At 52.5% G+C, this 13524-nt stretch overlaps 1 protein-coding gene across 6 annotated transcripts in view; it reads left to right on the top strand.

Moving 5' to 3' along the window:
- zc3h18 (zinc finger CCCH-type containing 18) overlaps positions 1-13524 on the top strand; it is a 142927-nt gene that overhangs the window by 1044 nt on the left and 128359 nt on the right. Inside the window, exon 1 of one of the 6 annotated variants that reach the window (XM_070898348.1) lies at positions 3736-3755. The exons of the other annotated variants lie outside the window; for them this stretch is intronic. The gene's annotated coding sequence lies outside the window, so the exon portion shown is untranslated. Of the gene's footprint in view, positions 1-3735; positions 3756-13524 lie in introns of those variants that run through there. 6 annotated transcript variants of the gene reach the window in all.

Raw genomic sequence — 13524 nt, 5'->3', positions numbered from 1 at the left:
GCACTCCCCACTCCCCCCCCCCCCCCCGCACTCCCCACTCCCCCCCCGCACTCCCCACTCCCCCCCCCCCCCGCACTCCCCCTCCCCACTCCCCCCCCCCCCCCCCCCGCACTCCCCACTCCCCCCCCCCGCACTCCCCACTCCCCTCCCCGCACTCCCCACTCCCCCCCCGCACTCCCCACTCCCCCCCCGCACTCGCCACTCCCCCCCCCACTCCCCACTCCCCCCCCCCCCCCCCGCACTCCCCACTCCCCCCCCGCACTCCCCACCCCCCCCACTCCCCACTCTCCTCCCCCCCCCCCCCCCCCCGCACTCCCCACTCTCCTCCCCACTCTCCCCACCCCGCACTCCCCACTCTCCCCCACCCCGCACTCCCCACTCTCCCCCCCCGCACTCCCCACTCTCCCCCCCCCCCCCGCACTCCCCACTCTCCCCCCCCCCGCACTCCCCACTCTCCCCCCCCCCCCGCACTCCCCACTCTCTCTCCCCCCCCCCCCCCCGCACTCCCCACTCTCCCCCCCCCCCCGCACTCCCCACTCTCCCCCCGCACTCCCCACTCTCCCCCCCCGCACTCCCCCCCCCCCCCCCCCCGCACTCCCCCCCCCCCCCACTCCCCCCCCCCCCCCCCGCACTCCCCACTCTTCCCCCCCCCTCCCCACTCTCCCCCCTCTCCCCCCCCCCCCGCACTCACCACTCCCCCCCCCCCCGCACTCACCACTCCCCCCCCGCACTCACCACTCCCCCCCCCGCACTCACCACTCCCCCCCCCCCCGCACTCACCACTCCCCCCCCCGCACTCACCACTCTCCCTCCCCACTCCCCCCCGCCCCCCCCACTCTCCCCCCCCCCCCCCCCCCCCACTCTCTCCCCCCCCCCCCCCCCCGCACTCCCCACTCTCCCCCCCGCACTCCCCACTCTTCCTCTCCCCCGCTCTCCCCCCTCCCCCGCACTCCCCACTCTCCCCTCCCCACTCTACCGCACTCCCCACCCCACACACCCCCCCGGCACTCCCCACTCCCCCCCCCCCCCCCCGGCACTCCGCACTCACCCCCGCCCCCGCACTCCCCACTCTCTTCCCCCCCCCGCACTCCCCACTCTCTTCCCCCCCCGCACTCCCCACTCTCTTCCCCCCCGCACTCCCCACTCTCTTCCCCCCCGCACTCCCCACTCTCTTCCCCCCCGCACTCCCCACTCTCTTCCCCCCCGCACTCCCCACTCTCCCCCCCCCCCCCCAGCACTCCCCACTCCCTCCCCCCCCCCCCCCCCCAGCACTCCCCACTCCCTCCCCCCAGCACTCCCCACTCCCTCCCCCCCAGCACTCCCCACTCCCCACTCTCCCCCCCAGCACTCCCCACTCTCCCCCCCCCCAGCACTCCCCACTCTCTCCCCCCCAGCACTCCCCACTCTCTTCCCCCCCCCAGCACTCCCTACTCTCTTCCCCCCACCCCCTCCAGCACTCCCCACTCTCTACCCCCAGCACCCCCCCCCCACGCAGAACCCAGCACCCCCTTCGCCGAGGTTCCCCCTCCCCACCCCCCGCTCGCCGAGGTTCCCCCTCCCCACCCCCCGCTCGCCGAGGTTCCCCCTCCCCACCCCCCGCTCGCCGAGATTCCCCCTCCCCACCCCCCGCTCGCCGAGGTTCCCCCTCCCCACCCCCCGCTCGCCGAGGTTCCCCCTCCCCACCCCCCGCTCGCCGAGGTTCCCCCTCCCCACCCCCCGCTCGCCGAGGTTCCTCCCCCCCCCCCCCGCCCCGCTCGCCGAGGTTCCCCCCTCCCCCCCCCCGCTCGCCGAGGTTCCCCCCCCCCCCCGCTCGCCGAGGTTCCCCCCCCCCCCGCTCGCCGAGCTTCCTCCCTCGCCGAGGTTCCCCCCCCCCTCCCCTCGCCGAGGTTCTCATGGCGTCCCTCCCTGGGTTCTCCCACCACACCCCCTCCCCGAGGCCTGCGTCCCCTCCCCCTCCCCCAGGCCCGGCCCGGCCCGTCCCTCCCCCACGCCCGCCCGTTCCCCACGCCCGCCCCTTCCCCCCCCCCCTCCCCTCCCCCAGGCCCGCCCCCCCTCCCCTCCCCCAGGCCCGCCCCCCCCTCCCCTCCCCCAGGCCCGCCCCCCCTCCCCTCCCCCAGGCCCGCCCCCCCTCCCCTCCCCCAGGCCCGCCCCCCCTCCTCTCCCCTCCCCCAGGCCCGCCCCCCCTCCCCTCCCCCAGGCCCGCCCCCCCTCCCCTCCCCCAGGCCCGCCCCCCCTCCCCTCCCCCAGGCCCGCCCCCTCTCCCCTCCCCCAGGCCCGCCCCCCCTCCCCTCCCCCAGGCCCGCCCCCCCTCCCCTCCCCCAGGCCCGCCCCCCCTCCCCTCCCCCAGGCCCGCTCCCCCTCCCCTCCCCCAGGCCCGCTCCCCCTCCCCTCCCCCAGGCCCGCTCCCTCCCCTCCCCCAGGCCCGCTCCCTCCCCTCCACTCTCCCAGGCCCCTCCCCTCCCCTCCCCTCCCCTCTCCCAGGCCCGCCCCCTCCCTCTCCCAGGTCCGCCCCCTCCCCTCCCCCTCCCCCAGGCCCGCCCCATCCCCTCCCCCTCCCCCAGGCCCGCCCCATCCCCTCCCCCTCCCCCAGGCCCGCCCCATCCCCTCCCCCTCCCCCAGGCCCGCCCCCTCCCCCAGGCCCTCCCCTCCCCCCCAGGCTCGCCCCCTCCCCTCCCCCCCAGGCCCGCCCCCTCCCCTCCCCCCCAGGCCCGCCCCCTCCCCTCCCCTCCCTCCCCTCCCCTCCCTCCCCTCCCCTCCCCTCCCCTCCACCCGCCCCCCCCCCCACCCTAGTCCCTGAGCCTCCCCACCTCCCCCTCCCCCCCAACCTGCTCATTCCCCAAGGTGTCTCTTAACCTCCTCACAGACCTATCCCCTTGTGACAGTTTTGTTGCCTCATTTTCTTGTCCCACATCGGCCTTGTGTTCAAACTGCCCCCTGCCATTGCTGGCACTGCCTTGGCTCTGGTCTGCAGCACGTTCCAGTCTAGCTGCCTCCTTGCACGGTGAGAGATGTGTCCTCCATACAGCATGCCTGACTGAATTCGCAATGACTTGTGTTGATATGCCCAGCAAAGCAAGGTCGCATTTCAATTTCCATTAGTTCTGTGGAGATCAGATTGGGTCTGGAAGAGTGCGAGGATCCCAAGGACACCCTTATAGTTGGAGTGGGTATCCCTGCAGGAAAATGAGCAAGTAAAGCCCAGAAACAGGTCATGGGATCGGTGTCGTCAATAGTCGCCCTTCCTGAAAATGAAGCTTTTCAGTAGAACTAACTATAAGCTTTACTCCCTCCCACTAACCGTTTAATTGTGAAGCGCTGGCATGTTCTGGGCACAAGAATAGTGAACTTAGATGAAGACTTTTTTTTAGTAGATTCAGGATACGGATGTAAATTCAGCCCTGAAGTGTTTTAAAAAGCTTGCCCTTATCAAGCTTTTTGTTAGAATCTGAGAATTAGAGAAAATTTGAGAAAGAATTGGTGAACTAATTTTGTTTTGTTTTGCTGTACAAAAGCAATGCTCTGAAGCAGGTTCTTCACTGTCACTAGTCACCCTGAATCCCTCTAGCAAATGTAAAGATGTCGCAGTCTGGCATGATGGCTCAGTCACACAGTGGGAGTGTTTATAGAATCTGTGTAACTGAACGATCACGTAAGTGACTAAGTTCATCTCGAGTATTTCGGCAATGGTTGCATATGCTTGTCGGATTTCAAATATCTCGGCTGAAGACAATAAGCATTTTGGATCATTGTACTTAGTAAGTAGCTGAAACATTTATTGTTGAGCCGCTTTGTGTTTTTCCAGGCTGGAGTGAAACCATCTGCTTAAGCTCAAGGGGGCTGCCAGGCTGTGACCATTTGGTTAATGGAGGGGTCTGTTTTGTATTGTGTCCTGGTTGTAATACTCACCAGCATTTGACCTCTTAAGTGGAGTTCTGGCACACTGGTCTCCCCTAATTTGGGTAAATGTACAGCTTGGCATGCTCTGATTATGCTGATCTCATCCAGGTCAAGTTTGAGGCATTGCAGTTGGCCACTAAAGCCCCATAGCAGGTGGGAAACATCAGCCAGTGTTCCGACACCTCAATTGTCCATTGACTCCCACTGGACATAGAAACATAGAAAACATAGAAAATAGGTGCAGGAGTAGGCCATTCGGCCCTTCTAGCCTGCACCGCCATTCAATGAGTTCATGGCTGAACATTCAACTTCAGTACCCCATTCCTGCTTTCTCGCCATACCCATTGATCCCCCTAGTAGTAAGGACCTCATCTAACTCCTTTTTGAATATATTTAGTGAATTGGCCTCAACAACTTTCTGTGGTAGAGAATTCCACAGGTTCACCACTCTCTGGGTGAAGAAGTTCCTCCGCATCTCGGTCCTAAATGGCTTACCCCTTATCCTTAGACTGTGACCTCTGGTTCTGGACTTCCCCAACATTGGGAACATTCTTCCTGCATCTAACCTGTCTAACCCCATCAGAATTTTAAACGTTTCTATGAGGTCCCCTCTCATTCTTCTGAACTCCAGTGAATACAAGCCCAGTTGATCCAGTCTTTCTTGATAGGTCAGTCCCGCCATCCCGGGAATCAGTCTGGTGAACCTTCGCTGCACTCCCTCAATAGCAAGAATGTCCTTCCTCAGGTTAGGAGACCAAAACTGTACACAATACTCCAGGTGTGGCCTCACCAATGCCCTGTACAACTGTAGCAACACCTCCCTGCCCCTGTACTCAAATCCCCTTGCTATGAAGGTCAACATGCCATTTGCTTTCTTAACCGCCTGCTGCACCTGCATGCCAACTTTCAATGACTGATGTACCATGACACTCAGGTCTCTTTGCACCTCCCCTTTTCCTAATCTGTCACCATTCAGATAATAGTCTGCCTCTCTGTTTTTACCACCAAAGTGGATAACCTCACATTTATCCACATTATACTTCATCTGCCATGCATTTGCCCACTCACCTAACCTATCCAAGTCGCTCTGCAGCCTCACAGCATCCTCCTCGCAGCTCACACTGCCACCCAACTTAGTGTCATCTGCAAATTTGGAGATACTACATTTAATCCCCTCCTCTAAATCATTAATGTACAGTGTAAACAGCTGGGGCCCCAGCACAGAAACTTGCAGTACCCCACTAGTCATTGCCTGCCATTCTGAAAAGTCCCCATTTACTCCTACTCTTTGCTTCCTGTCTGACAACCAGTTCTCAATCCATGTCAGCACACTACCCCCAATCCCATGTGCTCTAACTTTGCACATCAATCTCTTGTGTGGGACCTTGTCGAACGCCTTCTGAAAGTCCAAATATACCACATCAACTGGTTCTCCCTTGTCCACTCTACTGGAAACATCCTCAAAAAATTCCAGAAGATTTGTCAAGCATGATTTCCCTTTCACAAATCCATGCTGACTTGGACCTATCATGTCACACCTTTCCAAATGCACTGCTATGACATCCTTAATAATTGATTCCATCATTTTACCCACTACCGATGTCAGGCTGACCGGTCTATAATTCCCTGTTTTCTCTCTCCCTCCTTTTTTAAAAAGTGGGGTTACATTGGCTACCCTCCACTCTATAGGAACTGATCCAGAGTCAATGGAATGTTGGAAAATGACTGTCAATGCATCCACTATTTCCAAGGCCACCTCCTTAAGTACTCTGGGATGCAGTCCATCAGGCCCTGGGGATTTATCGGCCTTCAATCCCATCAATTTCCCCAACACAATTTCCCGGCTAATAAGGATTTCCCTCAGTTCCTCCTCCTTACTAGACCCCCCGACCCCTTTTATAACCGGAAGGTTGTTTGTGTCCTCCTTCGTGAATACCGAACCAAAGTACTTGTTCAATTGGTCCGCCATTTCTTTGTTCCCCGTTATGACTTCCCCTGATTCTGACTGCAGGGGACCTACGTTTGTCTTTGCTAACCTTTTTCTCTTTACATATCTATAGAAAGTTTTGCAATCCATCTTAATGTTCCCTGCAAGCTTCTTCTCATACTCCATTTTCCCTGCCCTAATCAAACCCTTTGTCCTCCTCTGCTGAGTTCTAAATTTCTCCCAGTCCCCAGGTTCGCTGCTATTTCTGGCCAATTTGTATGCCACTTCCTTGGCTTTAATACTATCCCTGATTTCCCTTGATAGCCACAGTTGAGCCACCTTCCCTTTTTTATTTTTATGCCAGACAGGAATGTACAATTGTTGTAGTTCATCCATGCGGTCTCTAAATGTCTGCCATTGCCCATCCACAGTCAACCCCTTAAGTATCATTCGCCAATCCATCCCAGCCAATTCACGCCTCATACCTTCAAAGTTACCCTTCTTTAAGTTCTGGACCATGGTCTCTGAATTAACTGTTTCATTCTCCATCCTAATGCAGAATTCCACCATATTATGGTCACTCTTCCCCAAGGGGCCTCGCACAACGAGATTGCTAATTAATCCTCTCTCATTACACAACACCCAGTCTAAGATGGCCTCCCCCCTAGTTGGTTCCTCGACATATTGGTCTAAAAAACCATCCCTTATGCACTCCAGGAAATCCTCCTCCACCGTATTGCTTCCAGTTTGGTTAACCCAATCTATGTGCATATTAAAGTCACCCATTATAACTGCTGCACCTTTATTGCACGCACCCCTAATTTCATGTTTGATGCCCTCCCGAACATCACTACTACTGTTTGGAGGTCTGTACACAACTCCCACTAACGTTTTTTGCCCTTTGGTGTTCTGCAGCTCTACCCATATAGATTCCACATCATCCAAGCTAATGTCCTTCCTAACTATTGCCTTAATCTCCTCCTTAACCAGCAATGCTACCGCACCTCCTTTTCCTTTTATTCTATCCTTCCTGAATGTTGAATACCCCTGGATGTTGAGTTCCCAGCCCTGATCATCCTGGAGCCACGTCTCCGTAATCCCAATCACATCATATTTGTTAACATCTATTTGCACAGTTAATTCATCCACCTTATTGCGGATACTCCTTGCATTAAGACACAAAGCCTTTAGGCTTGTTTTTTTAACACCCTCTGTCCTTTTAGAATTTTGCTGTACAATGGCCCTTTTTGTTCTTTGCCTTGGGTTTCTCTGCCCTCCACTTTTCCTCATCTCCTTTCTGTCTTTTGACCTGGAGTAAGGAGAGGATCTGGCCCAACTGCAATGCCATGCATTCAGATAGTCTGCCAATGGCCATTCTCTAGGCACAGGCTTGAATGTGCAATTGGCCAAGATTCTATAGGCTGATCGGAGCCCATGGAATGGTTAACACCCTCAAGCGAGAGAAGCAAAATCGAGGGAGGTGGGTAAACATAAAATAGGTCTCCACTGTGCCGAATAACCCCCAACTAAATAGCTGACAAATTGATTCCATCGTCATGATGTAGACTTTAACAGATGGTCCTACACTGACAAGGATTCAGTTGAAATCTAACAATTGGCTCTGCGTTCATTGTTTATTGTACGTTCTGACGACAAACACTAGCAATTGCCATAACTGAGTTCATTGCACGTCCGGTTATAGTTTTAAAAAAAATTGCCATTGCTTTCTCTTCCATCTCTTCCCCACCCCTTCCTCCCCCCCTCCCCCACCCCCTCCAAAATGTGGAATTCATCGCCATACCCCTGCTTGACCAGTAGTGTTTACATTTGCTATCTATGGGAGTCTCCTGCAAGTATTGACACACCTCAGGAACCCTGTGTCGTAATTTCTGGAAGATAGTGTCTGCTACCCAGAGAAGAGTGTTTTGTCGCAAATGTTTTTGAGAGTGTACAACAGGCACGTAGGGCAACTGATACAGACGAACAGACGCCTGATCATCTTATTGGACCCCAGATGATCAGATGCCTGCATTTTTGAAAACTATTGGCCTTAATTATTGGTAAATCCACCAGACTTGTTTGCGTTCCTAAGTGAGCTCAGATTCACCACAGTGCTGGTGTTTTGGGCACTGTTGCTGAACTCAACTGAAACATTTGAACTTTCCTTCTGAATTTGTCTCTAAATTTACTTTTTTTTAAAATCCAAAGTTTGGATGGTGTTAACCCAGGATTACTCATCTCTGGTTCTTTATGTTACTGTTGTAAGCTTTTGTGTTTGTTGATTCTGTAGATGTAATGGTGGAAGTAACTTGGACACTCTGTACAGGGAACATGAAAAGCAGTTCTTGTGAGTTTTGGCATCCAAATTGATAGCTGTCACAAAAGGACTAATTCAGGGGGCATACGCAGGGCAACAGCAATGGAGTTCCGTTGCAATTTTGTTCTCCGATGTCCCATAGATGCAGTTTAGTTTTGGGAATTATGCCTTTGGATAGGATAATTGCAAATGGCACTCCATTACTTAAGATAGGACCGAGTGAGAAACCAGGGAACTACAGAACTGTCAGTTTAACATCCGTTGTTGGGAGGTTATTGGAATCAGCAGGGACAGAGTGACTGAGGACTCAGACAGTTATCAACTGATCAAAGAGAGCATAGATTTGTGAAGGGTAGAGCATGTCTACCTAATCTAGTTGAATGTTTTGAGGATGTCACTAGCCTGGTGGATAGGGGAGTGTCTATGGATGTTGTCTATATAGATTTCCAGAGGCATTTGATCAGGTTCAGCACGGGAGATTATTAACAAAAATGAAAGCGCGTGGAATTGGAGGTAACCTTGTGACATGGATTGGTAATTGGTTGGAAGTAGGAATAAAGGGAATGTACTGTGACAAGTGGTGTTCCCCAGGGATCTCTACTGGGGCCTCAGCATTTCACCATAATTATCAGTGATTTTAGATGAAGGAATGGAGTTGTGTATCCAAGTTTGCAGATGACACCAAGTTAGGAGGCACAGTTAGTTTTGTAGATGGAGCAGGAAGCTACAAAGGGACATAAATTCAGTGAGAGGGCAAACCTGTGGTGATGGAATTCAATGTGAGGAAGTGTGAAGTCACCACCTTGGATCCAAGTAAGACAAATCAGAATAATTTCTTAATGGTGAGAGACAAGGAATATGGAGGGGCAAAGAGATTTGGCTGCCCAGGTACACAAATCATTAAAAGCTATTGTATGGGTACAAAAAGTGATCAAAAAGGCTAATGGAATGTTGGCCTAAGCATCACTTTCTCCTCTTAGAAACTTAGAAAATAATAATGGGATTGGGCAGTGTGATCATGGATTTATGAAAGGGAACTCTGTTGAAAAATCTGTTGGAACTTTTTGAGTTTGTAAGTAGCAGAATAGATAACGGGGAACCAGTGTATTTGGATTTTCAGAAGGTATTCGATAAGTTGCCACACGAGGTTATTGAAAAAAATTAGGGATTGGAGGTAATATACTAGCATGGATTGAGGATTGGTTAACTGGCAGAAAGCAGAGAGTAGGAATAAACGGGCCATTTTTGGGTTGGCAGGATGTGACTCGTGGGGTGCTGTAAGGATCAGTGCTTGGGCCCCAGCTATTCACAATCTATATCAATGATTTGGATGAGGGGACCAAATGTAATATATCCAAGTTTGCTGATGATAGAAAGCTAAGTGGGAATGTAAGTCGTGAGGAGGATCCAAAGAGACTTCAAGGGGATATAGACAGGCTAAGTGAGTGGACAAGAACATGGCAAATGGAATATAATATGGAGAAATGTGAAGTTATCCACTTTGGTAGGAAAAATAGAAAAGCCGAGTTTTTTAAATGGTGAGAGATTGGGAAATGTTGGTGTTCAGAGGGACCTGGGCGACCCTGTACACAAATCACTGAAAATTAACATGCAGGTACAGCAAGCAATTACGAAAGCAAATGGAATTTTAGCCTTTATTACAAGAGGATTTGAGTTTAAGAGTAAAGACGTCTTACTGCAATTATATAGGGCCCTAGTGAGACTGCACCTGGAGTATGGTATATAGTTTTGGTCTCCTTGCTTAAGGAAGGATATACTTGCCATTGAGGGATTGCAACAAAGGTTCACCAGACTGATTCCTGGGATGGTGGGGTGGGGGGTGGGGGGGAGGAGGAGGAGGGAATTGTCCTATGAGGAGAGATTGAGTTGACTAGGCCCTTGTTCTCTAGAGTTTAGAAGAATGAGAGGTGATATCATTTGAAATATACAAAATTTTTACAGGACTTGACTGGGTAGATGGAGGGAGAATGTTTCCCCTGGCTGGGGTGTCCAGAACCAGGGGTCACAGTCTGAGAATAAGGGGTCGGCCATTTACGACTCAGATGATAAGAAACTTCTTCACTGACGGTAGTGAATCTCTGGAATTCTCTACCCAGAGGGCTGTGGAGGTTCAGTCTTTGAGTATATTAAAGACAGAGATAGCTAGATTTTTTGATATTAAGGGAAGCAAGAGATATGGGGAAAGTGCAGGAAAGTGGAGTTGTGGTAGATCAGCCATGATCTCATTGAATGGCGGAGCAGGCTCGAATGGCCTACTCCTGCTCCTAATTCTCTTATGCTTTAGTTGTACAGAGTCTTGGTCATATCCCATCTGGAGTAAGTGTTCAGTTCTAGGCACCGCATTTCAGGAAGGATATACGAGCCTTGGAGGGGCTGCAGTGCCGATTCACCAGAATAATACTGGGGCTAAAAGAGTACATTATGAGGGCGGGTTGTGTAAACTTGACTTGTGTTCCCTTGCGTTTAGACGGTTGAGGGGTGATCTGATTGAGGCGTTTAAGATAATCAAATGATTCGATAGGGTTGATAGAGAGAAACTATTTCCTCTGGTGGGAGAATCTAGAAAAATACAGCATAACCTTAAAATTAAAACCATTCAGGGGTGATGTCAGGAAGCACTCTGTCCACACACGGGAGGGAATCTGGGATTCCCTCCCCTTCGAGGCTACGGATGCTGGGGGGGGCGTCAATTGCAATTTACAAGAACAAAATCATCAGTGGGTACCACTCTCTCACCTCTGAGTCAGAAGGTTGTGGGTTCAAGTCCCACTCCAGGGACTCGAGCACATAAATTTATGCTGACTCTCCAGTGCAGTGCTGAGGGAGCACTGCACTGTCGGAGGTGCCGCCTTTCGGATGAGACGTTAAACCGAGGCCCTGTCTGCTCTCTCAAGTAGACGTAAAAGATCCCATGGCACTATTTCGAAGAAGAGCAGGGGAGTTATCCCCGGTGTTCTGAGTCCAATATTTATCCCTCAATCAACAGAATAAAAGCAGACTGTTTGCTCATTATTAAATTGCGGTCTGTGGGAGCTTACTATGTGCAAATTGGCTGCCGGGTTTCCTACATTACAACAGTGTCCAAAAGTACTTCATTGGCTGTAAACATAGAAACATAGAAAATAGGTGCAGGAGTAGGCCATTCGGCCCTTCGAGCCTGCACCACCATTCAATAAGATCATGGCTGATCGTTCACCTCAATACCCCTTTCCTGCTTTCTCTCCATACCCCTTGATCTCTTTAGCCGTAAGGGCCATATCTAACTCCCTCTTGAATATATCTAACGAACTGGCCTCAACAACTTTCTGCGGTAGAGAATTCCACAGGTTAACAACTGAGTGAAGAAGTTTCTCCTCATGGTCCTAAATGGCTTACCCCTTATCCATAGACTGTGACCCCTGGTTCTGGACTTCCCCAACATTGGGAACATTCTTCCTGCCTCTAACCTGTCCAATCCCGTCAGAATTTTATATGTTTCTATGAGATCCCCTCTCATTCTTCTAAATTCCAGTGAATACAGGCCCAGTCGATCCAGTCTCTCCTCATATGTCAGTCCTGCCATCCCGGGAATTAGCCTGGTGAACCTTTGCTGCACTCACTCAATAGCAAGAACGTCTTTCCTCAGATGAGGAGACCAAAACTGAATGCAATATTCCGGGTGAGGCCTCACCAAGGCCCTGTACAACTGCAGTAAGACCTCCCTGCTCCTATACTCTCATCCCCGAGCTATGAAGGCCAACATGCTATTTGCCTTTTTCAGCGCCTGCTATACCTGCATGCCAACTTTCCGTGACTGATGTACCAGGTCTCGTTGCACCTCTCCTTTTTCTAATCTGTCGCCATTCAGATAATCTGCCTTCCTGTTTTTACCACCAAAGTGGATAACCTCACATTTATCCACATTATACTGCATCTGCCATGCATTTGCCCACTCATCTAACCTGTCCAAGTCACCCTGCAGCCTCTTAGCGTCCTCCTCACAGCTCACACCGCCACCCAGCTTAGTGTCATCTGCAAAATTGGAGATATTACACTCAATTCCTTCATCTAAATCATTGATGTATATTGTAAATAGCTGGGGTCCCAGCACTGAACCCTGCGGCACCCCACTAGTCACTGCCTGCCATTCTGAAAAGGACCCGCTTATCCCGACTCTCTGCTTCCTGTCTGCCAACCAGTTATCTATCCACATCAATACATTACCCCCAATACCATGTGCTTTAATTTTGCACACTAAGCGCCTTGAGACATCCGGTGGTCATGAAAGGCGCTATACAAATACAAATCTTTCATTTATATAGCGCCTTTGTCAGAGTAAAATGGCCCAAGGTGCTGCCCAGAACAAAATTTGGAGGGATTTGAAAACAAGGACCAGAATTTTAAAATCGAGGCATTGCTTAATCGGGAGCCAGTGTAGGTCAGCGAGCGCAGGGGCGATGGGTGAACGGGACTTGGTGCGGGACGAGCAGCTAAATTTTGGATGAGCTCCAGCTTGTGGAGGGTGGAAGGTGGGAGGCTGGCCAGGAGAGCATTGGAATACTTAACTCTAAAGGTAACAAAGGCATGGATGAGATTTTCAACCATACATGAGCTGAGGCAGGTATGGAGTCGGTGATATTACGGAGGTGGAAGTAGGCAGTCTTGGTGTGGTTGATAGCTTAGCTCGGTATCAACAGATTTTTATTAGGTAAGGTAGCAGGGATGTGAATCAAAGGTGGCTAAATGGAAATGTGAAGTACAGATCAGCCATAAGCTGCCTGTTGCTCATTTTCCCCATGTCCCAGCTGTGCATCAAGTCCCAGGCTGCCTGTTGCTTACGCTTCCTCCTATTTGGGAAGGGAGTTGTTTTAACTGCAGCTTTTAGTTAGTGCTGGATTGAGCGTGCATGAGAAACTTTATCTGTTTGGAAGACTTGCTTCCACTCTAAAAGTGAGTTCTCAGGTGGCTGTACAGTCCAATGCGGGAATTGCAGTCTCTGTAACAGGTGGGGCAGACAGTGGTTGAAGGAAAGGGTGGGTGGGGAGTCTGGTTTGCCGCATGCTCCTTCCGCTGCCTGCACTTGGTTTTTGCATGTTCTCGGCGATGAGACTCGAGATGCTCAGCGCCTTCCTGGATGCTCTTCCTCTACTTTGGGCGGTCTTGGGCCAGTGGGGATGTTACATTTTATCAAGACGGCTTTGAGGTGTCCTTGAAGCGTTTCCTCTGCCCACCTGGGGCTCGCTTGCCGTGTAGGAGTTCTGAGTAGAGCCCTTGCTTAGGGAGTCTCGTGTTGGACATGTGGACGGTATGGCCCGCCCAACGGAGCTGGTTGAGTGTGGTCAGTGCTTCGATGCTGAGGATGTTCGCCTGAGCGAGAACACTG

This window comes from Pristiophorus japonicus, chromosome 13, assembly GCF_044704955.1.
Source record: "Pristiophorus japonicus isolate sPriJap1 chromosome 13, sPriJap1.hap1, whole genome shotgun sequence".
Lineage (NCBI taxonomy): Eukaryota > Metazoa > Chordata > Chondrichthyes > Pristiophoridae > Pristiophorus > Pristiophorus japonicus.
This window is presented reverse-complemented; position numbering and strand designations above follow the sequence as displayed.